Source organism: Nylanderia fulva, unplaced genomic scaffold, assembly GCF_048542155.1.
Source record: "Nylanderia fulva isolate GAGA-0341 unplaced genomic scaffold, ASM4854215v1 Scaffold6, whole genome shotgun sequence".
NCBI classification, from domain to species: Eukaryota; Metazoa; Arthropoda; class Insecta; order Hymenoptera; family Formicidae; genus Nylanderia; species Nylanderia fulva.
Window position 1 is genome coordinate 6,384,549 of NW_028190698.1, and position 25,867 is coordinate 6,410,415.

Here is a 25,867-nt window from a genome sequence, read left to right on the forward strand (position 1 = left end):
CATTGTCAGTTATTTCTCGCTTCTGTCATCGTTTAGTGAGATTTAACAATAAAATGTCGTAGACATTCACTTTAATCTTGACATAATCCAGAATAATGAAATTATATCTACATCTTTATTGAATTCTGCCATAAATTGCATTGTAATGTCGAGATTACAAAACAGCGTGGTTTTCATACATACATGTGTGACCAAAGTTAGCTTTTACTTGAAATAAAATGGTGACTAACAAGCCTGCTAATCTGGTCTTTCGTTGTACATTTTTCCAAATGTAATTAAAAAGAAACAGAATCGAGAAATTATATTTGCAATAATTTTCTAAAAAAAAACTCAATCGCTCAAAGCATACTTTATGCTGCGCATATGAGATATGCGGATTCCAGAAGTACTTCGCATAGTTGTTCGAAAGTCGTACCATGCGGAATGAGAGAAAAATATTTCATGTCTGTGGTCTTGAGAAGGGCCGTCTGCGAACGGAATCTCATGATAGCGCATAGCAATTCTGCTGCTAATATTGAGATTATTTATTTTACCTAACTATTGGAAAATTCTAATTTTGTTTAAATAATATCTCTTCTTATTTTTCCTTGAAAGCGTTACGTAGTAAGGAATGACTTTTCTTTCCTGCGCTCTTTAAAATCGTTTTAAACTCAACCTCATCTTTTATAACTTTTCTTAATAACTTTGAAGATTATTTTGAGTCTTGTTTTGAGAGTAGATAATTTTTTTCAAAATATATAAAAGTTGATTAATAATTCGAAATTTGATTTTAGCAGGAAATTGATCATTTCAAAATTAATAATTCTATTTTAATATATTTAGAAGTATCAACTAAACTTATTAAATAATAGATTTCTTTTTATTTTAGAGAAATATATCGAATCAATTAATAAATTTGACATTTATTTTATGATTGATTATAATATTATTAATATTTTAGGAACGATGATTTATAAATCGTAAATCATTTATGTAAGTTTCTTTCGTTATTTTTGATCTGATATAACTCTAATATATATGTATACAGCTCTTTACATTTTAGAAATATTTTATTACACAAGTAGTCGCGCTTGGATATCATCAACTTTTCTGGTACATCTACATTTCACAAAACAGCGTAACCTTTCTCTATCATTCTCCGGAATAAGTACCATTTCATATAGCCTCTAAGAAACGTAATATCCGGTTGTACATTGGCCCCGATTCCACTGACACCTTGAGAAACTTTTATCAGGGAAATAATATCGTTGGAACTTTGGTATGAAGTTACGTTTCCGAGCTCCCCCGAATAACCATCCACGCCATTCCAGAGGAAAAGTTCGTTCCTCTTGCGTCATTGTCGGGCAAAAGTTGCACCGTCCGCGTGGAAACACGCGTCGAAACTCACGAATTCAGTGGGTGTTGTTATCGCACGTGGACGCTCTCCGTGACGGAAAATATATACCGTACACCCACGTTCTCATGATATCGACAAGAATTATCGTCGCGTCAGTACGGCGAATCATTTCACTTTCGCGCTCCGCTTCGTATCGAGGAAGGACTTGTTTTCATCGCGTAAAAATTTTAACGGACACTAACGAGCGAGCTCACCAGCGAAGAATAATGGCCGGTGGATACTTTTGGCGCGGTCGAGATATCGATCATCCCTTCCCACCTTTTGGGAACCACGATTTTCCGCATACACACGCTGAGAGAGGACGCGACGGCAGGAACCGTAGCAAAACGCGACTGTTCGCTAATAGATCCACAAAGAGGAGCGAGAGATAGGGGAGATAAACAGGGGATAGAGAGAAGCGAGCGCAGCAGGCGAACGAGAGAAGGTAACGATCGTGAGCAACGGGATGAGATAGATACGAGAACCTTGGCGGCGAGAGGAAAGTTGTGAAAAATGGACGACACTAGACCTGACCCCTCTTATCCGCGTACAAACAACTTCTACGTCGGTACCGCATAATCTACCGCTGTGTCGCTGCACATTCCCCCGGGCTGATGCGGCGCGGCGTCTCGTCGCTTTACCTGCCTGCACAGGTGATACCGGCGCCGACGAAGTTAGGCGGAAGTTGTCGTGCGTTTGTCGGCGCTACGTGTTAAAACGCTTAGGAACGCGAATGTGCATTATGTAGTCCCGGTCAAAGAACGGTAGGCCACAGAAGGAAGCGAAATTGCGGCGGAAGTCGGCAGGAGTCGAGGGTTGAAAGGGAGGAACAGGGCATAAAAGGCCACATTCCTCGTACGGTCGTATACTTGTTGACACGAGGCCCTTCTAGTCGACGGATTTGTCGTTGTCGTTGTCGTTGTCATCGCGATTACATATTACACTACCGCCAGCTATTCTCCATCCATATTCTCTTTGGCATAGTTTTCCTTTTAAACGTTCTACTCGGCGTTTCCTGCAATCTTGTTTGTTTCCGTATATTTTCTCCTTTTTCTACATTTTATAATAATTGCTAATGATAATATTACATATCAATTACACAACTATTTTCATTTCGATAATCGCAGCATCAAATGTAATAACGAATATTTCTCGCATTGCGAGATTTTCATACGTCTCTTATTCATTAACGCACGGTCCGTACTCTTCATTTATATGATAAAACTGGATAATATCCTACCACTGATGGTATTGCGACGCAATATCCGCAAGGCGCACAACAGCGGGATTTTTCGTCCGTGTATTGACACGGTCAGAAACGCGGTCGGTCGTTCTGCACGTTCGGCAGGCGGGCACGTGTATGCTGGATGAAAATGTGTGCGTTTATGTGGATGCGGCAAACCGGTACATAGCACTTCTACAACCCATAGCAGGTCTACACGGCTCGTTTACATGTGTTACCGCGCGATCCTCTTCTGCTGGTTGCACAACAATGCGCGATAGCTTCATCAGCGGCGCGCCGGCGCTACCGACCAGGCGAGGGTGAGGCGATGTCAGCATAGTCGTAGCTGTCAGCAGCCAACGAGCTGTTTTCAAACTAATCAAGCAAGAGGAGGAGGCGCGGCGTTATCTTTCGACGACGATGCGACAGCTCGACATCGCCGGCCAACTCACGGGCTTTTCGGGGACGGTAAGAACAATCTGCACAGAGTGGAGAGAGAGAGAGAGAGAGTGAGTTCTCTCTCACTGTCTCTCTCTGACTTTGCTTGCGCCATGCACGACGACTCTTCGTTTCGCGAGCGAGCGGTATTTTTCCCGCTATGGAAATGAAAAACGCGGCTCGACTCGTTTAATGAGAGCATGTTACGCGGATGTATGTAGAACCGTTCGGAGCGCGTTTTCCTACGCTAGTATCACGTATACCAGAGATAAGCCTTTGTACGCGCGAGAGTAGATAGGGTGTTCAGTTTTGTTGCGTGTACACAAAAAACAAATAAAAAAGAACGACGAGAAAGGGTTTAACGGACGTTGCGTGTAGAGGCTCTTACGCGCCGGCTCTCGGCGAAGGAGATCGTTTGTGACGCTGGGCGTTTTTGCGTCCTACGCGATTGAGGCGAGGCAGTTTTCTGGGCAGATAGCGCGCGTCGTTTTTGCATAGAGGAAAAATGTTTGAGGCAACTTTATTATCGCCGCAGAGATTACAGCGCTTTTAGTCGGCGCGATGGTATTTACCGTGGCTGTCCCGTGGCGTTAATCCGACGATGACCGCGTCTGATTACTCGGTGACCTTTTGCGCGCGCGCGCATGGAATGCCGCAGTGATTTGTCATCCTCGTTCACGAATCATCCTCTTTGTCAGTAAGTAAAATTGTTAATCAAGAGAAACGACCGTTTCGACGGATCTCGCGTGCGAAAGTGAAGTGTGCTGCGTCGTCGCCTGCGTCCTTTCTATTCAGCGCGTCCACCGGGGTGTTAAACGATATACCATAGTGTCTGTCAAAATGACGCATTGCATTTACCTTTGCAAGTACGTGACCAATGACGCGTGACATAATCCAATCAATTGCTTATTCCCATTCGTATATTTGCCGATGTATATTAATGCGTTAGTGTATTCCAGTGAGTCGCGATTCTCTCACAGGGATGATGGATAGCTGTGAGCGAGGTTATACAGCGATATGATCTTGATTAAGCATCGATGTTTACAAGACAAACGTTAGAAAATACGACGCCAGGTGTTTCACCTCAATTATTATAGCCGCGTGTCGTAAAATTAAACGAACGGTATAATAGGAAAAATAATTGATTTTATAGCTATTACATCTGATGATGATTAATGCGAATGAGCTTTTAAAAAAACATTCTTAAATTATTCTACGCGTTTTCGAAAGATAAATAACGTACTAATTTTTGAAAAAAAAAACTTGACAAGATAGTTTCGAAAATAAGATAATTAATCGCAGCTAAAATTAGAATCGTTCATTGAAATGCGAATCATGGTGGAATAGCGTGTTTGCAGTTTTGTCGCTGCTCCGTTTTTCTATCTGTATGGTCAACGCGAGTGGAACGAAACAACAAGCGAACGATGGCAACGATGGTTGCAACGTTTGGAATTCGCATGGTACCGCATGTGGAGACAGAGACAGGCAGATATCGGTTTTTGATGAAATCGGTATTTGTTCCACATTCCGCGAGCCGAACGCGGACGTCTACTCTACCCACGTCGCCGTCCATCAAAAATCTAATATGCGCTGTACGCTCGTCGAAAGGATGTTTTACTGGTACACACATACACAAACCCCGTGTGTTATCTATTAATCAATTGCGTCCGTATGTTTTTCAGTTGTGCTCAATTTTTTCTGTATTGTCATCTTAGGTAAAAGATATACCCAGTCAATTTTTTTTCAAAATTTTCAATTATTTCTCTTCCTTCTCTCGCTTTTATAAGGGTGCGTTGCATGAAGGATCTAGGATTAAATTTGAAAAAATGCAAGGATATTATTTAAAATTTATTACAAAATATTTAGTTTAAAAAAATGTTTGAAATAGAGATACGGATAAATAGATAAAGAGCATGAGATGCGATAATATTTAAATATATATCTTTACTAATGCATCTCATGATTTTTATCTATTTATCTGTATTTCTCTTTTTCAAATATTTTTAAAACTAAATATTTAAAAAAAAATAATATACTCTATCTTTGTATGTTTTTAAATTTTCGTTACAATAGTAGTTTGATACCGATAGGAATATTTTGATACACCGTAGTCGCTACTTTGTGTTTATAAAATTAAAAAATCTAAGCATGTAAATTCCGATTCGCCTATTGTTTCATTTTGACATGTGTTTGTCACATCGAGATTCTGAGACTCGATGAAAAATAATCCGTACATGAATGCAATGCAACAGTAGAGATTTAATGCTTGAAGCAAAACAGTGGGATTTCAACTCTTGTGATAAATAGCGGTCTCTTGTCTCCCGTTCCCCTAAACAACCATGACACATTGCGAGGTGCAAATTTATGCGCTCATGAAATTTTGCGGCTGAATCGTATAAATTTATCAAATAATGCAATTATGTGCATATTATTTGCATTCGCGTTTGTATTAGGGGCGTTAGCCAATTCAACGAAATTTCTCGTAAATCTCTTTCTGAAACTTTCACAATGGTCAATAGGCTCTGCTTATATTCTAGGAAAATAAAGGCGAATGAACAATTGTTGTATATATTTAACCAGAGGGGATGAATCAATATCGACGCATCAGCTGACCTACTGCCACGCATCATCTCGTATTGATTTATGTCACAGGATTGTCAATGATCGGCGTGATTCATCTCCCTAGCAGGCGTTGTTTTTAGCACACATTGTGTTCTAAACTATAATATCGCTTACGCGCGCAAACACCATCGCGATTCCATTATTCCGATATCCGTGATATCGAATCTGCTGCCCTTTGGCCTGTCATTGCGGACCCCGAAATTATTCGTAATGGGATTTAATAGGATTAGTACGCGAGAGAGCATGCGTCATATGTTGCCCAACGATGGTCAACGACCGATACATACAAATTTATTCGATAACAGCCTTTACCCGTGGAATTTCTGCTCGATGAAAGCGACGTACGTCTCTCGTTAAACGCGTTTTAACATATACGGTTTATTGACGATTACGATTACCTGTCTCGCGTCCATATCCATATATATTTGTACATATCCATATATATTTGTACATACTTGCACTTGCCACGTTGAGTTATTAATCGTTCGATTCGCCTTATACAGAGTTATAGGCGAGTCAGTGTTTAATCTGTGTGCGCGTCAGCTGGCTGCGTATCGTCTTTTTATGGCCAACTGATGATGCCTTAAAAGCGCGTGGATAATAATACGCCTCTCTTTTCAACGAGCCGCTCTTTACCTGTAGAATAACTTTTTTTTTTACCGCGTCGAGGTCTATCTTGCCTATCTCTCTAACACAGCGCGACCAGTATAACGAGAGTAGTTTTCGTAATAATCATTCCCACAACGAATTCTCGAGAGACGAAGACAGAGCACATTTGATTCAAATATCCGTTAGCTCATTCGAGCCGATTATCAGTACTGTCAGGTTCCAATCTACCGTCAGTCGACCCAATTAGCACGCGTCGTTCTCTCGCGACACATTGTTCGGTCGACATATTCGGTCTTTACAGCTAGATTCTCCTGCCCGTAATAAACCGAGAATTTGTTACGAAACCGATGTAAAAAAAGGAAGAGAGCACTCCTTGGAGGATAGAATTAAGCGTTCTTGTAAATCATGAGACAAGTAGTTGGAAAGATAGTGCGTTGAGCTATTAAAAACCGGATTTATTACAACTGGAGGAGTACTCATTACGGAAAAAATATGACAACAATTACGGCTGTCAGTAGCTTAATAAGGGCGATGAGTATCGTCGTTAAAACGTGGTAAAAAAACATCAGATTCGCGTAATGTAGACTTGCGGTGAGCTTATCGTTCCGTCGAACGACCGTACAGATTATCATAATGATCAAAATTCTGATATGCGGACTAATTATTTTGCTCTCGAGGTTCTGTAATAAATTCCAACATTTATTAGCACGTACTAATTATAATAAATGTTAAAAAAAACACGCTTCACAATATAAATCGTTCTTGTTACGAACGAATTGCATTGGATATTAAATTATGCATCTTATAATGTATGAGATATATATGCATTGATTTTTTCAATGAAAAATTCCATTTGTATAAATAGTTAACAGAATCTAGCAGAATTAGGCCAACTTGTGTGCTAATATGTGCTGCACGAATCCTTTAATTATTCGCGCTACGGACGAAAATCCATTAGATCGCGCTTCTCCACGTGTACTATACGGTATGATGTATACGCGGGCCATATACCTTCATATCTTCTTCGAAATAATTCGTCGTCGTCGCTCGACGGTAAGTTATGCGGTCGCTCGTGCGCATCGCGCGAGAATTATGTTAACAATGCCATTAAGGCTCGCGTTACTCCGCTTGGTAGAAGTGTCATATTTTTTATTTCCTCTCCCGCGTCGCGCTCGAGGCCCAATGATAGTCGAAAGGGGAGGCGAAAAAGGGGCAGAGAACAGAGAGAGAGAGAGAGATGGGGTGGAGAAGCAGCGACTACTCGAAAATTGCAGTCACAATTCTTCACGAGACAGATATTATTACCGCACTCGCTGAAAACGTTTCCGTAGCCTTCGCCGCGCCTTCAATTACGCAGAATGCACTTAAACTCAATACACCTGTGTGTGTGTGTGTGTGATGTAAAGGTATATCGAAACGCCGTAATGCCGCGGCAATAGCGTTTCGTGAAGAGACGCGTTCACGAAGACGGACTAGCTATTCACACTTGATGCAATCACGTCGCAACGATTCCCGTACTCCCTTTACGCGATTTCTGCTCGTTCGACGTCGTCGATGTCGGCGAAATGATCTTCTTCCTCGCACATTGCGAAAATTTCCCGCCTATATATGTAACCATAAATCTTCTGCTTGTTTTTTTTTCTAACCAATGCTTTCTCTTCGTCATATTGAACGAGAACATCGCTTCGTAAATTTATATCCAAGACCATCTCGCATACAATTCGAATAGATTGATAGGATATCAATGAAAGATATATATACATATATAGGTTGTTTAAAAAAGTTTCCATATTTTACGAGACGTATAATTTCACATCGCCGATTATCATTTTTATGAGTTTTGAACGAGTTCATAGTGGTGACTTACTGGAATATACCCGAGTAAAATGAACTGCGGATTGAAACTATCACGAGAGTTGAAACCATATCTATGTATTATCCGCATTTATATGTTTTACGTATATGGAGAACTTTATAGAGAACGAAAGGGAGAGCAAGAAAAATAACTACCAATAAAATTTAATGAAAAAAATTATAAAATTGTGAGAATTGTTCATCAAAATTATATTTTGAGTATTAATGATAAAAATAGTTAATTCAATTAATAACATATCTTGTAAAAAAAATTTGGAAAATATTTTTACCGGTTAAAAATTTCTTTTTATATATATGTATAAAGCGTATCGCGTGTGCGCATGCATTTCTTTTTTTTTATGGCAAGATGAAAACACCTTCTGCCGGCGGTGGATGTTTAAAACTTGAGAGACGAGATATACGAAGCACGAAGTATCGATTCTACAATCTGTGTCGAAATTGCGATCGCCTATCTCTCATACGACGGGACTGAAACTATACGCGAATGTAAAAGATACGCGTATTACTGGAGGTGCCGGATATAAATTTTATGCTGTCGTAGCAGAATCCATCGGGACCCATACAACTTTGTACATGCATAAACCGAGTACTTCCGCGATCTTAAAACGTGCCTCATAACCCATAGGACCTTTTTATGAAATACCGCCGCGAAAAAGCTCTTACTTCGCGGAGCTTGTACGTGATCAAAACGAAAGACACGAAATATAGCTCGCATCATCGCGAGAACACTTCGCCACATGTAACCTTATGCATATTTTACCAAATTAGTAATACGTGATCTTTCGTGAAAAAGATGCTTTCTCTGCTAAAATATCTTTCCGTGCTTATTCTCCCGACAATTTACTAAATTAAAATCGTCATATATCCATGCGAATTTATAGCAAAAAATAACGTTAATTAAACGGTTGTAATTTTTTCAATAATAAAGGATACCAAAAAACATTTATTTATATTAATTATAATTATATTTGCTACGAGAGCATTCCCTTTTATAATTGTGCTATTAATTAAACGCGAGAATGGTAACAGATAATATTACAATATATCGAACAGATCCATGCATCTATAATATTTCGAAAAAGTAAATCATCCGGACCTTTCGGACTTGTGCGAGCGGACATCCTAAGCTCTCTGAGAAATGGTTCTGGTGGCTTCACTTTTATTTTTTTTTTTTTTGCGGAAATGGCATGGCGCAGCTGCGGAACGTGCGTGGACGACGTAAGAATCCGATTAACTTTAGCCAAGAAAATCGTGGATCTCTGTGTGTATGTGTGCGATGACATTCTCATTTTATGTTCCCGCTCCGATGTCATTCCTTTTCGATTTTCACGACGTATGGGACGTATATTTACGTTCCGAATTTGACTCTTGAAACACGATCGAATATTCGAACATCCTTATTTTTATCGCGCTATATATCTCCGTAATACTCGCCTTACTCGTGTAAACGAATCGTTAAACGGGATGATTTTTCAAGAAGGGTCAAAGAGTCAACGAGAGTCGGTTGGTTAAAATAAAATCGTAACATTTCGTCGGCTGTCGCGAAATACGAACGAGGGGATGAAAACCGAGGAAGGAAGGAAGGAACCAACGGGAGTTTCGAGAAATGATTCGGGCGCGCGGATATCGCTAAAGGACGTAAAATAGTGGCGGTATCAAAGCGCGGCGGCCTCTTCGCCTGCCATGAATCAAGCGCCGCAACCAACGCGGCGCACTCGTCGCGGTGATCCCGGAGGCCATGGGGCTTTTACTTATATGGTGATGTATTCCGTGCGCGCGCAGTCATCTAGATATATCGGGTTATCTCAGTCCTCCGACACTATGCCTCACCGTACCACGAAAGCCTCGTTCTCTCCTTCACCGTCGTCTTACCTCGCTCCCATCTATTCCTCTTACCGCTCTTCTTACCCTATTCTCATCTCTCTCTCTCTCTCGCTCTCGCTATGATATAGTTATACATTATTCGATATTGCGGCATCACGAGTTCCCCCGAGACGATATTCTCATTGTATGCCGTGCCGCCAACGCACGGCAATGCACGGCAATGCACGGTAGGTCTTTGGCGAGAGAGACACTCGGGGTGGACGACGCTCGCTCAGGGTATCATCCGGGGCGACAGCGAGGGAAAACGAGATGGGGCGCGGCAAGCGAAAGGGACGCAAGTACAATTCAATGTACAATGTTTGAACATTACTTGAATGCTTAATGAAGTCGTGTCTTATATCGAACAATGCCTCGAAACGTTCGTTCGCATCTAAATCCTCGCTATAAACCTGCCTCTCCATTCCGTTCCGGCCAACCACCCCCTCGTTTCTCTTTCGCGGGGTATACCTTTTTTCCCGCCTCCTCTCGGTCCCTCGGTTCTTTTACTATCGTCGAGCCACCTCGAGCCATTATATCGCAACCTCTTGCATCAGCGTGTCGCGACTGCGCGCAGCCACCGAAAGAGCCCGACTTCTTCGGGCACGATAATACGTAAGGCTAATAATCCTCATCGTCGGCATTCACCGTGTGATCTTCGGTTCAACGACACACTTCATACATTAATAACATTTATACCACTGTTATTTCTTCGCGCCTGCGCGGCACCGCGCGAATGATTATACGGAAAGTGTTTATCCAGCAATTTTGTTCCAAGACGCGCCGCGATGATTATTTCGCTCTTCCCGTAAGGTAATTACTACCCCCGCTGACTGCCGTCAGTCTAGCTTCTCTATATACCGCGCGATATAGCCGGCGATAGCCGTGGAACGTGATTAATACGCTGAAAGCTGGTAAAAAGACGATGATATTGTCAAGCTTCTTCTTCCAGGCAAGCAACCATCCTCATCTTGCGCGGGTGATCCCTCCTCGCGGTTTACCGCGAATCATCTTCCCGACGATGTACCGAACCGTTGAGAAGCTCCACGCGCGGGTTAATACCTGGGCGATTCTTAACTGGCATCTTAGCTCGCATCTTCACGGCAGAGTGGTTGATACATTAGGCCGTACGAGAGAGGCCGCGTTTACGTAGCGACCGCGGTCGTATCGCCGTTCTTGTAAATGTTACCCTCTCATCCGTGCCATTAACTCTGCGGGCTTTCCTCGTAGACTCGAGGCACCTGAAAATCGTTCTCGATCCGCGCGGGACAATCGCCCTCGTTAGATCGGTACGTGGCTACGGGCGGGTATATCTCGGTGATACGTGCGTGTACCACCGCTCGTCTCTTCGTCGTCTTCTGTCGCCGCGACCACTGTGGCCAACGACGGCGGCGTACCTAGTTATCTACCACAGGCACATCCGAGAAATCTTACGGCGCGCTGCATTTCCAATGATTCATCTTGTGTGGTAGCCGGCCAACGATGCGGTGTGCCGCGAGAATAGGGGGAAATAGAAAGGGCGCTCGCGGAGGTTAGGATAGGTGTATACACGCACACCTATATATATATATATATATATATAACGACTGAATTCACCATTCACGTTTATCACGCAGCGTACGATACCAACGCGATAATGCACGGTACAACGTGCGGGCGAAATTATTGGCCTCTCCTTCCCCTGCCTTGCCACATGAAACAGCTTTCGATGATCTTTCCGCGCGCGGTGGTTCGTGTGTACGCGGTAAAACGCATATAGTATAATTCTATCGTGATGATCTTTTGTGAGGATGATTACTCATCTTCCGTGTTACAAGATACTTTCCTCATTGAAACTACGAACTTAATTAATAATTCGCGATCAAGTGTATTAATGGTTTAATAGTTAAGTTTTAAACTTATTTTTATACGAATACCATGCGCTCTTCTGAGATTAAAGGGCAACTGTGATATTATCTTGACGCGATCGAGTAAAAGATATTATAGATATTTGATAAAAAATATTTAGTAAATAATTGCATTCTGCAGCAACGCTGATAGATCGTTCGAATTTTCAGACTTTTATAAAAATATTTTTACATCACTTTGTCAAAGTATAAAATTCTTTAATATAAGAAAAGTAGTAACTCTCTCTCGTATCGACGACGAAGTTAGGATAGCGTACAATCGATTCTTTACAAGTATACCGTTCTACAATATTTGTTGCAATCCAAGGATGCTACCCCGACATTGACGAAAACGATGATGGAAATTTCTACATTTTCTTCTTCATAAATTCATACGACTCTCTAGACTTCTTCGAGTTACCGCATTCAATATATGCACGAGGAAATTCGACGGATAACAAGCCCATCGGTGGTCACTATACGTCGTATATCACCGATACGGCAGGGAGGTATTTGAACAAAGATCATAACGATTCCCGTTACAGACAATGCCGATCGTGAAATGCAACCAGCGTAGTATTACACGGACAGATATACTGTATATATATACTATAGATATATATATATATATATATATATACAGCGAGAACAACAAGAATAAGAATGCATTTTCTTTCTCATCGAATTCTTGCTCAACGATGGGAGGGCGGCACGTATTTTATTTATCAATCCGACACAATACCAAAGTAAGGCAGAGAGGTGGGAGAAGGAAATGCCAATTTCATCTTTAAAATTAGTATTCGTCGCACCTAGTATCGAGTCGGGCGAAGACGCCAGTAGAGAGAGAGATGAGCGCGCGAACGGATAATGCGGTTATCCTGTAGCCGAGTATTATTTTCTCTTTCAATATTGATACCCTCTCTTCGCGACACCCTCTTGTCTCGCCACCTGAGCCGATCTCCTTTAAACCGATACTTCGTTGTCTCTTCGTTTCGACCTGTCCGCCTACGAACGAGTTATAGCGATCGAGACGCGAGCACCGCTATTCTGGACACCGTCGATATCTATCCGATATTCAGGCTGCGTTCTGGACGACTCGTTGCTCGAGAGAGGAGGAGGGCTCCGTGGCCGGTCGTGAAACCGCTACGGATATCTAAAGGTGGCATTAAATCGATCGGACGGGCGCGAGAGCGAGCTACACGGTGGGAAAGAAAGAAAGCGGTCACCGATGAGTGCCGTTGTCGTCGGGTTTATGAACAGTTAACGAGACCGGAGAGATCGCATCGTCGCGCGAAGCCGAAAGAAATTTCTTTTCTTTTTTTTCTCGAACGCGACGCGCACGGGAAGAGGTTACCTTCCGGCTCTGCGACCCTGAAGATGTGTACCGATGTATATGCACCGAGAATATAAGCAGGTGATAATCATCGGCTGGGGCTAGTACTTGTGGACTGTATTCACCTGGATGGCGCGAGCCGCGAGCTAGTCCTTCAACGAGATTATTTGCGGAGTAATGTAACGAGATCGGGCCAGGGCTACCTCGGATTGCATCAGAATTCTATCGGACCTGTCCTATCACGCTGTTGTTATGTAAAGAAAAAAAAATTGCAAGTTCTCCCCTCCTCGTCCGCTGTAGAATGCTACGTTACTGCGGATGCATAATAAATCTTTCGCAAAGTTTCTTCGATTTAATCTGGCGTTATGGCAACTTTTACGACTTTCACGTGATCCGCCAAAGACGGAGTCGTAACGACCCGTGGTTTTGTATGCGAGTTTTTCTATCGACATAGATAGCTCGTCGCAACGACTTTTAAATAAAAATATACGTCGGTCTTAAAAACACTATAAAGATTTAATATTCGCTTACAGATATATATTCGCATTAAATATATATGTATATATTGTGACAATCTATATATTCTTTTTTTTATGTACATTTAGTTTAACTTTTCATTTAAATTTATTATTATTATTTAGAATATATCTCTCTGCTTTGTGTGAATTTTGATGCTCGATACATTATTAACCGCGAAAGATATATCTTAAAAATCTAATTTATTCATAGAGACCAGTATGACGAGTTAAATGATGAAGTATGTAAACGGATACGAATATCTATTTCATCAGATCCATTAAAATACCTGTTGCCATATGTGGCATACGTGCTTGTCAGAACTTTACTATATATGTAGTAGTAATTACTAACGAATATATAGAACACCTCTATACAACTTACAATCTATAAATCTGCAAAACATCGCGCTTTAAGATAATGATAATAATTATGCGGTAACGGAATGTATAAACGGGATTTGCGAGGTGTGAATTTGCAGTGTGTGAGGCACTGTAAATTAAAGTCACTCACTTCAATTATCTACTGATATTCGCACGGCATCAGATATTGACATCAGATAAAGCGACATACATAGAGAAAGAAGCGCAACGTATAAATAGTAATATAATATATAAACATTGTAGAGAGATGATTAAATTGCAAAATGGAATTTCATGTTTCCACCGAGAGAAGAAACTTTAATCTATCTCCTTTTTTTCTCTTCATTCCACAATTCTTTTCAATATCAAGCGCTTTTTCTTAATTCTGAGAAACGGCACAGGCATGTCGTTGAACTTGACGCAGTCGTTCTATCGCAATATCCCAGTTTTCCGTGCGGCCATTTACGCGCCACGCACGCTAATTACATTAAACGTAAAACGTTCATTTACTACGCAGCGTGCGCCGTAAATTCGCCGGAAGGGAATAAAGGGACGCGCTCACGCCGCGGAGCATAAATTAAAATACACCTCGGAATTGCGACCGTGCGTTGCAGAAGTGGGTCTCTCTCTCTCTCTCTCTCTCTCTCACCCCTTTTCCCCTCCCTCTCCCTCCCTCTTTCTCTTTCGAGCATAATCATAGCGCGAGGGACGCTGAGCGCGAGTAATGTCGTAATAAGCAAGGTAGACGTATCTCCCGCGCGTACTCTGCGCGCTGGTTCTGGTAGGAAGCGCTCTACCGGGCTCTCTTTCTGCATGCACCTGCAGCTGCACGAGCGATGTCGGGGTATTACGATACACGCTTGGTCGCGCACACGTGTACACCGCGAAAAACCATGGTGGTCGAGACAACGCACGCCCATGGTCATAGATCAATGGGACACGCTTCTCCGGCGTATTCCTGCAACTTTGCCGCGAACTGTTGTTCATTGTCGGGATAGAGATGATGAGTGTTGGAAGGAGGAAGAAAAGGACCTGTAACGGTTTATGACGTACGTATGACGCGCGTCGTCACCGAGGATAAAGGACTCGTATAGAAACATGGATAGTAAAGAAACACGCGGAAACGCGGTGACAATTCGTATCGCAGTTAGAACAGCGACGTGTTGCTTTGCCGATTTTTCTCTTTTTTTTTATCTCCTCCCTCTTCCATCTCTTTTAAATCCGCTATATTGCGCGTTTCGTGCCACTAACCGTCAAGAAATAACCTTACCGATCACGCGGTTCGAGAGATGGACCACCGCTGCGCGAATAAAAAGGTTGGAACAGGGAAAATAAGAAGTGTTGAAGAATCATAAATATGCAGCGAAATCTCGCCATGTGTTGAATAGATGGCTCGATCGGATCGCGATTGCTTCCAAGCGCGTTTTATCGAGAAGACAATAACACGACCGTTGTTTCAATTTTCGGTTAAAGGTATCAGATATCGTTTGTCCTTGGGGCAATTACGAGAACGCGTATTGTACAATCAATGAAAGCACTTTGTGTAACTATTAAACCACTAGAGATGGTCTCTGCATTACATATCAATTTATGTAGTTAAGATACAATTTAGATCATTCTCTCTTGTTGAAATTGTTGATTTATATCGTATTAAAACTCTTGAAAATATCAACTATTTCGATAACATGAGAACGAGTCAAATATTTTATGAAAAATCATAAATTTCAATATCATGTAATATATTTGTAATAGTTGTTTTTACCGAAAGAAGATTTTCTTCGAATAAAAATGTGAGAAGTAATTACGCATAGTCGCATAGTCACATTATTTTCAAGAATAGACAGATATCTGCGATACATAATCAAATGTGATTCATTGTATGAAATAACTTCAATATAATCTGATGATCAGTAATAATCACTCACTGCGAAACATCGTGCAACTTTATTAGCAATTTGATTAATCCGCACAATCTACGAGTTTTCTTGCGAATCTTTCGTTAAACGTGCTCAATTTATGGCATCCGTTATGGGATAACTAATTAGGAAAGAAATTAAAATTTATCGCTATGTTGTGTACGCCGTAAATAATAGCTTAAAAATGCTCTAATTAAATCATAATTGAGCGCAATCCATATTTATGCTCGTCGAGGAATCGACCTCGGTCGCCAATAATGCATCGGGTACGAGAAAGAACTGCGTAAAATTCCATGCAACATCAAATATTCTGAACCGAATAGCAATCACCTCTGTTTCTGACATCCCCCCCCCATTATGATAAATTCGGATGTATGCCATAATTCAACGGTAATTTATTGTTAATTTGTTGCTCCAATTCCCAAATTTATCCTTCGTACTAATTAGCAGTAAATTGATATTAATCAGAAGAGTGCTAATTGAACAACTTTTTGAGTTAAGCGTTGAGCAATAAATTTGGCATTGATATATCTCTTGAGAAAAAAATAATTCAGAAAACATATACCAATTAAAATTGAAGGAGCAGTTAATTTGTACTAATGTAGTTTACTTTTGTGTATAGACATGGATATTGGAATGTTTTATATTTGTTGAATTTACTCGTTTAAATTCACTTTTGCGAGCAATATATTTGAAACAAAAATATTATATTATATAATAACATTTACTTCGAGAAATAATTTTATCAAACTAATATTGCCATTTTTTTTATTTCATTGTTATATTACAATTTACTTGCTCAATAACGTTGAGAAAATTAATTATGAAAATAAATTCTGACATATATTTGCTGTTTTATGATTCGTTAAAAATGTTTTTCAAAAACTAAAGGATAATGTATGATATAATCAGCATCTTCAGTTTTAATATTAATTTTCTGCTACTTGATATAGAAACAAATTTATTGTTTCTATTCTAACGCGACAAATTAACATTAAATCAATACTTAATCGTGCCATACATCCGAATTTGATTTGTAGGAAGGATGTCGGATTAATGGAGGCGAAGTGGTCAACACGTAAACGCATTCCAATAACGTTTCGCGTCATCACTGATTGTGCGTAAGCTTTACTTAATCCCGTCAGCCACGCATTACACACATGCACGCGAAGCATTAAGATGGATATACACTGTCGAAGAATACAAGCGGACAGCGATTGCAATGATTCGATAATTCGCATTCATGTATATTCTTATTCGTTTGTCCTTTATACAAATACCGACTCTTTATCATTTATTTGAAAAGAATAAACGATGAAGAGTGTGAGGATATTCGCTCGGTGAATATGCCTACCTTTATACGTGCGGAATCGCGAATGCGCTCGGCTATTAGGTTTGCAACAGCCACGAAGGGGCTTATTTGAACGGCAAAATTGCTTAGATTAGGAAACATACGTTTCTGAATTTCCATTAACTGTAACAGGAAATGGAAAGGATAGGTAGTAGCGGGAGTAGTAAAGCAGATACCGAGAAGACTAGGCAGCCTATCTAATGCCGATCTCTATCTACGTGCAGGCCGTTGCGCGAGTATCGCAACTACCGCGCAACTAATATCTTGTCCGGCGCAAAACCGGAATACCGCCGCCGCGGGATTGCAACTTGTATTAATTACGGGCGACATTACGCCAGATTAGAAATCGAAGCGTAGAAGAGTAATCTAATCGGGTCCTAAAGTCATAACCGCGAAGCCGCGCGAAAACTTCTCCTATATCGATATAGCCCTTTACAGAGCTTTAATTGGGGCCACTTTGCCGATTTACTTTTTTTTTTCTTCTTTTTTAATTAATCACGACGGCGCGGCGCTCGCGTACCATAAAGATCGCCGCGATCTTTTGATGAAAATACGAGGGCAATTATCGTTCTCAGTTCCTACTCTCTTTGCGAATTACTTTTCTCTGTATAAGTCAATGTTTGCAGCATTTACTCACGAGGTCGATAAACTCGATAAGGAAAAAGAAGTTGTAAGTTCTTTTCATTTCTAAAACTTGATAAAAATCATCGCGGTCGTCGGATGCACTCGTGTAATTTAATTTGTTTCTTATGCGACACGGACTTCATCGGGAAAATTATATTCGATACACTTCGCGCGCTCCGAAGAGATTAATAAGAAATTAATAGCTCCTGTAATCACGTGTCGCGAGATTGCGTGCGATAAGGAATAGATACATATATATCGGAACCACATTGTGCTAATTGATTGCCTACACGGATAATATCATTTAAATTCTTGCGCCGTACGTTCCGATAAAATATCGGCAGTAATGCGCAATGTGGTATTAATGAAAATTTAATTCCATCATATTTCGTTTATTTGATTATCATATCGTATTATTTTATGATATTTAGAGAAAATGTGTGGTTTACGAAATGGGAAGGACATTGAAAAAGTTGCACAAACTTTAATGACTATGAATATATGCTGTCGAATACATACTGATGATATATATACGTATGTTTATTTAAATAGAGATGAGAGTTTGATCGTAGAAAACGATATTCTGTAACGTGCAAGGTATAATATTACAACGATTCGTAATATATCTTATATGAAAAGGTAGTTATTGGAAATTATTGGTCGGCTGGAATATTAGACAAATACTGAGGGTATATATTATCTTTGAATTATTGACGCAAAATTTCTCTTCCACATTAAGCGATTAATTCCATGCGTAGCGTGCAAAGTTTTCAGTCGAGAGGTACACGAAGTAGCGTAATGATAATTTATTTAGATTCTCGGTGCGTACCTACACGTAACGGAAGAAACGCAGATGAGCTATTAGAAATACGTATTATAGAGACGAACGCCTCTGTCAGAGAGCGATTTGATTTACAATCCAATGTTTTTGTTACATTCCGGATCCCTCCACTTGTTCCTTCCACACATTCCGCTTACACACTGCCGTAACCTTGACTGGAGATTGAAAATCTCCAGTCGACTCTCTAATTGACTCTGCTCGCTGGAGAGGAAACCGGGAGCTCGAGGTCGACAAGGGACTCGGGGTTTCGGGAATTGCTGTGGGATGACGAAGCAAGCTTCTCCCCTTTCCCTAAACCAATAACCCTCTTCTATTCCCGAGATAACATTTTAGCCCTATTATGATCGACATACCGCCATTGTGTTATAATTACGTCAAAATATGCTCTATACTTATCCGATATGAGATTTGCAGAAGCATTCTGGAGCTTGGGTAGGAGCTTACTAGTATTTTTTCTTAATCATCGCAATTGATTTTTTAAATATCACAAACTCTGATAAAACATTCAATTATTTCTTCTATTTTTCCTACATTTTTTTCAAACAGAAAAAATGGAATTATATATTTATTGAAATATTATATATATATATATATATATATATTTTTTTTTTTTTTTTTATAAAGCAATGATTACACACGCTTAGCGATACATTGTGGATTTTGTGAAGCGTAAATTTTATGTAGATTTAGTCCAATTTGAAAAAAATACAGCAGCAGCAAATCCGTCATTTTCGCAAATATCAAAAAGTAAAAGTTCGATTTTCTACAGTCAACACGAGGTAGGACCATCACTGATTTCAATTTGTGTTGATTTTTGACATCGACAAACAGACTCTTCCCCGTGTCTCTTCGGCTTGTTTATCTTTCTCCCTGTCACCTCGGTTCATTTAATCCTACCAGCTAAGGCTATTTGCAGCATTACTTGCAAAATATTTCGTGTACATTTTCAACTGCATCTTTTGAAGGGCGTTGCTTCGTCAAATAAATCGCACCTAGATAGAAGTACGCGTATTTATTTTATATTTAATATTTAGAAAAGTTTACAGAGATTTTTTGCAAGTTAAAAGTTTATTCAAAAATCCTGAATGTGGGCAAGGATAAATTTTCAAATTTTCATATAAATTAACTTGCTTTATCCGACACTCTCACCATGAAAAATATAAATTAAAGCAAAATGCAGATTATAAAACACTTTTTTACTTTTCATAATATCTTCATGCATTAAATTTTCAACGCAAAGTATTCTACAAGTAATTTAATATGGTTATATATAAACAAAATTTTAAGAAATAATTAAATGTAATATACAACAAGATATTAATATTGCTTCGAATGTTATATAATTTTTATTCTAAATTTTCGATTATTTATTTATTACAGGTAAGCACTTTTCAACTTTGTGGACTATGAGGACTGCACTACTAAACAATATATGTAAGTTTTTAAATTTTTCTAACATATATATATGTAAATGTAACATATGCACAAACTGATTACTAAAAATTGAAGAAGTATAAATAATAATAGGGAATAATAATAATAATAATAATAATTGCGAATCTGCAGAGTAATTTAACTTTATATAAATCGCAAGAATTTTTTTATTTCATCAATGCTCAACAATTCATAATAAACTGATTCAATTCGTCTCGAAAAATTTAAATAATAAATGCTTTGCTACAAATAAAGTTAGAAAACGTATAAATTGATAATACAACTTACTATATAATATCTAAATAATATTATTTTCTAAGCGATTTAATAATTTTGTAATAAATTATACAAATGTCTGCCTGTAAAAATGAGAAACATTATAATTTTAATAAAATTTATCTCCATTGTATCTATTAAAGAAATCTAAGGAGAGAGAGATAGATGAGAAGAAATAAAATCTGAAATCTTTTTCTCTGTAACGGGAGAAAAGAGAGAGGGAGGGAGAATCTCTCCTCTGGTCGTGGATTACCTAGCGAGAGAAAAGAATTCTTCGATAGCAAGGATAGTGGTAGATCACCAAAAGATTCGTAAGAAAGGTTCTTGTGCCATCGGTCTTTTTCTGTTCACACTTTTCATTTTCGTAGAATTACATTTTGTAGAATAATATTATAGAATAGTGTGCCGCGTAAAAACGTTAAACTGTTCGCGTTCTATATTATTCGTTTGTTAATCAAACATTACGTGCACACATATACATATATGCTATAATGTTACATTTACTTATGAAATGTATGCAAATATGAAATCGACCGAGCTACATATATCTGAATTATAACATTTAATCAACCGTGCATAATTTCGGTTCCATGGGAAGTAATTACTCGTTATCCCCCTTGTATACGTTGTTTGGTTAGCATATGATTCTGTATTCCACAATATACGTGCAACATCGGAAAGAACAAGCGAAAGCAGGGTGATATATTTAACGGATCTTCTATACATATTATCACACCATCAGTGAGAGAAAGATCGAGTAGACCGTTCGTAGATCTAATACGGTTGATAATGTTAAGGAAGGAATCCGCACGGATACATATCTCGCAACTATATTACCTCGCGCGTTATCTATCTCGCGATGCCGCCGCTTCTCGATAGTGTCCGAACAGTCGGATTTCGCGTAGGGATATACGGTCGTTCGTATCGGAAGCGAAAGGAGATATGGATGCGCGTTTATTCCGGTCGAAGAGAAATCGGTACTCATCCGAATGCGAGCGCGAGAAGAGCGAGGAGAAGCGAGTAGGCGAGCGATAAAATTCATTGAAGAGACTTCGGAATGTAAACGGGAGTTGGGGAATTGGCAGGTCACGACCTGGACCGTCCGGTCATATAGGAACGAACGCAAGCCAGAGCGACCGACCGACTCTCCCACATACATTAGGAAGTTTCTCCCAACTTTTAGCCCACACTTGGGCCGGCGGTAGTTGGCTTGGTAGCACGAAATCGGATAGCCACAGCTGACCTTCTCGCTTCATCTTTCTTCCCTTTCACAGCCTCCTTCCCTCTTTCGCATTAACTCCTTTGCCTCTCGTCTCTCTATACTTCTCAACTCTCCGCCGTTTCCTGCGGGACCGCGCATTTTTGCTCGTTTCTCTCTGTCGGTCGTCGCACTCCTACTTCCGCGGTCCTTCGCTATCGTCTCTCTTCTTGCGCGCCCGCAACCTCTCTCCCGCAAGTAACGAAAGCGCCAAGGTTTCCGCGGCTTAGCCCATCCGCAGAGATAAAAAGAAGAAAAAAATAAGGAAGAGAGGGGACGCGGATGAAGGGATAAGTAAAGAGAAAAGAGAGAAGCGGGAGGAGAGTCCGGTAATCTCTCGAGAGATACCACTGCGACGGACCTACCAGGAGTCTAAAGAGTCAAGAACCTCGGCGAAAGTGCCCGCGGCCATTGCCACAATATTTTGCTCGATTACCATCACCAGGAAAAGCTGCTCGATCGACCCAGCTGAGGCCAAGCTGGTGGGAGTGGATGCCCTCTGTGTCTCTCGTTAGTATGCTAATTTATCGGAGCATTAAATTTTCGCGCCCCGGCCTTTGATACCGCTCGAAATTTATGTTTTATATTTCAGACTCTCTCTCAAAGTAGATTACCAGCTGCTGCGGATGCACCGCACCTTCTCTCTCTCTCTCTCACGCGCTAGCATTTAAACTTCACCATAGTCCACCTTTACAATCTCCTTCGGTTGCACGATATTGTTACTCGGACCGCATCGATCAACCGATGGAAGTTGACCCGAAACACCATCTGCTGTATGTTTCATAACGAAATAATATGATTTATACCGCTGATACAATATTTCGAACTTGTCTTTAATAGAGACTCATACTTGTTGTTGTTGCGCTAACATGGCGAGAATAAATGTTTATCGAGGGCAAGTCTTGACTCATAAAAAGTGCATTCATCACAATTTATCACATCGCAGATTACGTTAAAAACAGATATTTCGCGCGGTAAAGTAAAATTTATACTCGGCTCAATATAGAGGATAAAGGAGATGAACTTTAACGCCCTTAGACGCGCGAGTTTGTTCCCTAGATATCCGAGAGTAACGCGATGAACAATGTAAAACTTGACTTTTATCGTCACATTATTCAACAAAGATGGAGCAAAGGGCAAATAAATTGTAATACTATTTTATAGGAAAAATATATATAATTGAATCACGACATAATTTACAAGAAAGTAAAAGCAATATTATTTATACCATGAATTTTGTCATTGTCCATAATTCAATTACATTTTGAAAAAAATCAAATACTGACAATGCAATCTGCAAAAATTGCACTAAGCACATCTTGATCTACAATACATCTGCGTGTTGTGTGTCTCGAATTGTCGTATGCGTCATGCCAGTCCTGATTGTTGGCATACTAAACGACCGAAGGGGAGGCGGGTACAAAGAGGCCAAATCCTCATCTGAATATTCGGCATTTGGCCGCGTATGATATCTGGACTGGAGAGCAACGGAAGGAGGAGAGAGGTAAAGGATCGTATATATTCGGGCTAGTAACTAGCGCGCAGCTGGCGAGCTTTGCAAATTCAGGATATTCGCGGATCGGCGGAAGTTGCCGTGTAGGTTTCTCGAGCCACGGAGCGGTGGTTTACGGGCATTTCAAATCAACGCGGAGCCAAGGTTCTTGCCAAGCCAAGCCGACTTTACCGGCTCTCCTCCACCTATCCAGGTCACCGAGGTTATTTCGAAATGGCAAAATTATTTTGCTATTCTGACATGAGACGGACGCTGCACAGCTGATTCTGACGTTACGTGAGTATCGCGCGCATTTTGAGTATATACCCAGCTCTAACCTCATGCCTAATCTAGCCTACAGGGCATAGTTCTCCGTTGCAGACTAATTCTCTTAGCGTAATTGCCTTATGCGTTGCATGCATCCTCGCACATACATTCGCGCGAATACGCGAATACGCACTTTACTTCTCGAACTGATTATTCGATGCACAACAACATCAAACCTCTCAACACCAGCCACGGAATCTACCAACGATATCTATGCACATGTCTTCTTCGCATCCTTAAAATTCAATCATCCCCTATTATTAATCTTGACACACGATACATACTTTGACATGTACTTTAAACTTCAAGTTGACGATCAATTTTCTCCGTGCATATGCTTATGACAGGGACTTTTCATGTACATGAATTTACTTACCATTATGGCGCAATGAAAATATTTTATATTTTCAAAAGTAGATGAGAAGAGTTTCAAATAATAGAAAGGAATGACTCGATAAAAAAAAAACTGTCAAAAAATACATTGATACAGCGATAATTAGAATGGATAAAATCATATTGCTACATGTATTTATATCAATACGATATATCAATGCGTAGCTGATAGAATTGATAAAAAAAAAAAAAAAAAATAGTTTCCAATAAAAGCGCATATAAAAATGTTCGATGCAGAAAATTTTTTTTTTTTTCGAAATATAACCGATTCTTTTGGAATCACAATATTATCGATATAAATCAGTTTTCTCTGTTTTTTTTTAAATCAATTTTTCACTCATCGCATCGAGCGCGTCGGAAACAGCTGTACGTCGCACATTCTTGTATGAAGCCAAGAAAACTATTCGCCGTGGTGTCCCCGAACGGCGCACGACGGCTCGTTGTAGAGCTCGATCACTCGATCACGAAGTGGATAGGTCGGTATCGAGCTTCGCGGCCGAAAATATACGGCATCCGTGGTGGAGATTGAACGAGCGAGAAGGGATGCAAGGTAAATAAGAACCTCTACGAAATAACGGGACTAGTAGAAGAGTCCCATCTCCCTTCGTCTTCGCCATTTTCGCTCCCGTTACCTTCCCATTCCACCCTTCCCTCGCCGTCCCGCGCTTCTCTGGGTATTATATTCCACCCACCGCGAGGATTCCCATTATCGAGAGCAGTCACGACGTATCGTCCGCGGAAGAGGAGAACCGGGCCCAAGACAGATCGTAACGTATTTCACTTTCTTCACGAAGGGCTTGGCGGATCTTCTCCGGACGGATGATGCATGCAGAGGAGAGATGGTGCACGAGAAGAGAAGCGCCTCTCTTGCCTTCGTAGCTCGGGACACGAGAGAACCGTCTAATCGAAGGCGGAAAATCGCGATCGCGTTACCCACGCCGACCGGACCTTTGCGGCTTTGGCGCAGCATCTTCTGCCACGAAGCAGAAAATTATGGGTACGGACAAAAGGGGGAAAAATTAACAAACCGCGAGGATGAAGAAAAATGGAATAATACAATCTTTCAGGGTTTTGTCAAAACAAACACGAAACTTACGGAAAAAAAATAATAATAATCCGACGTGGAGAAAACCCTTCGAGATATAGAGACGCGCAGGAATCTCTGCTCTCTATCGTCTTTTCTCGGGAAAATGCAACGTTACCGCAGCTCGTTCCTAGAATCGCGTTGGCCGCGGATTTGCGCCTCAATGGCAGATTGGCTCTTGCCCAAAGTTGCTCTCATCATTCGTGCCAGCGTAACCGCGGAAATTTTTGGCTGATTAACGATATAGGTTTCGATATTTCTCCACGCCGTTCCTCCTCGTACCCTTACATCTTTGGCACCGAAATTCCTTTCGCGTGTCGACGTCCTTTACGGTCACCGTAGCGGAAAACTATGCCGGCGGAAACTTACGATCGAGGTGCGAGGATAGAGACGCGATCGTAACGACGCGCAATAACGGCAATAATACCGAGTGTTATGCGGAAGATCCGAAGTAGAGGTAGCCCTCCTCCGGAGCGTCTAATGTATCCCCGTTATAGGAGAAAATATTTATCTCGTTATGCAACACACGGGATATCCTTCGTGAAAAATCGCGACGTCCCTCGTCTTGTATAGGCCCAACTGTACTTATAATTATATGGTAATAATGCGCGCTTTATTACAATCGTGGCTACACGATAACAAGATCGATGAAGGGCCCTACGGAAAGGACAATACGTACAGTCATCGCGTAAGAACGGGACATACACGTATAGCTCGTAACCGCGCTTCTGAAAATAGCTTCCTCGTTCCCTCCTTCGTCCCTTCTAGGAAAT

The 25,867-nt window shown here is 40.6% G+C and overlaps 2 protein-coding genes across 4 annotated transcripts in view; one reads left to right on the plus strand and one right to left on the minus strand.

Moving 5' to 3' along the window:
• The window catches only part of Atg16 (Autophagy-related 16), a 387,422-nt gene that overhangs the window by 251,416 nt on the left and 110,139 nt on the right, over positions 1-25,867 (plus strand). Inside the window, exon 1 of one of the 3 annotated variants that reach the window (XM_085487702.1) lies at positions 20,243-20,264. The exons of the other annotated variants lie outside the window; for them this stretch is intronic. The gene's annotated coding sequence lies outside the window, so the exon portion shown is untranslated. Of the gene's footprint in view, positions 1-20,242; positions 20,265-25,867 lie in introns of those variants that run through there. 3 annotated transcript variants of the gene reach the window in all.
• Positions 1-25,867, minus strand: part of neo (ZP and PAN domain-containing protein neyo) — a 172,879-nt gene that overhangs the window by 96,338 nt on the left and 50,674 nt on the right. The gene's annotated exons all lie outside the window — the stretch shown is intronic.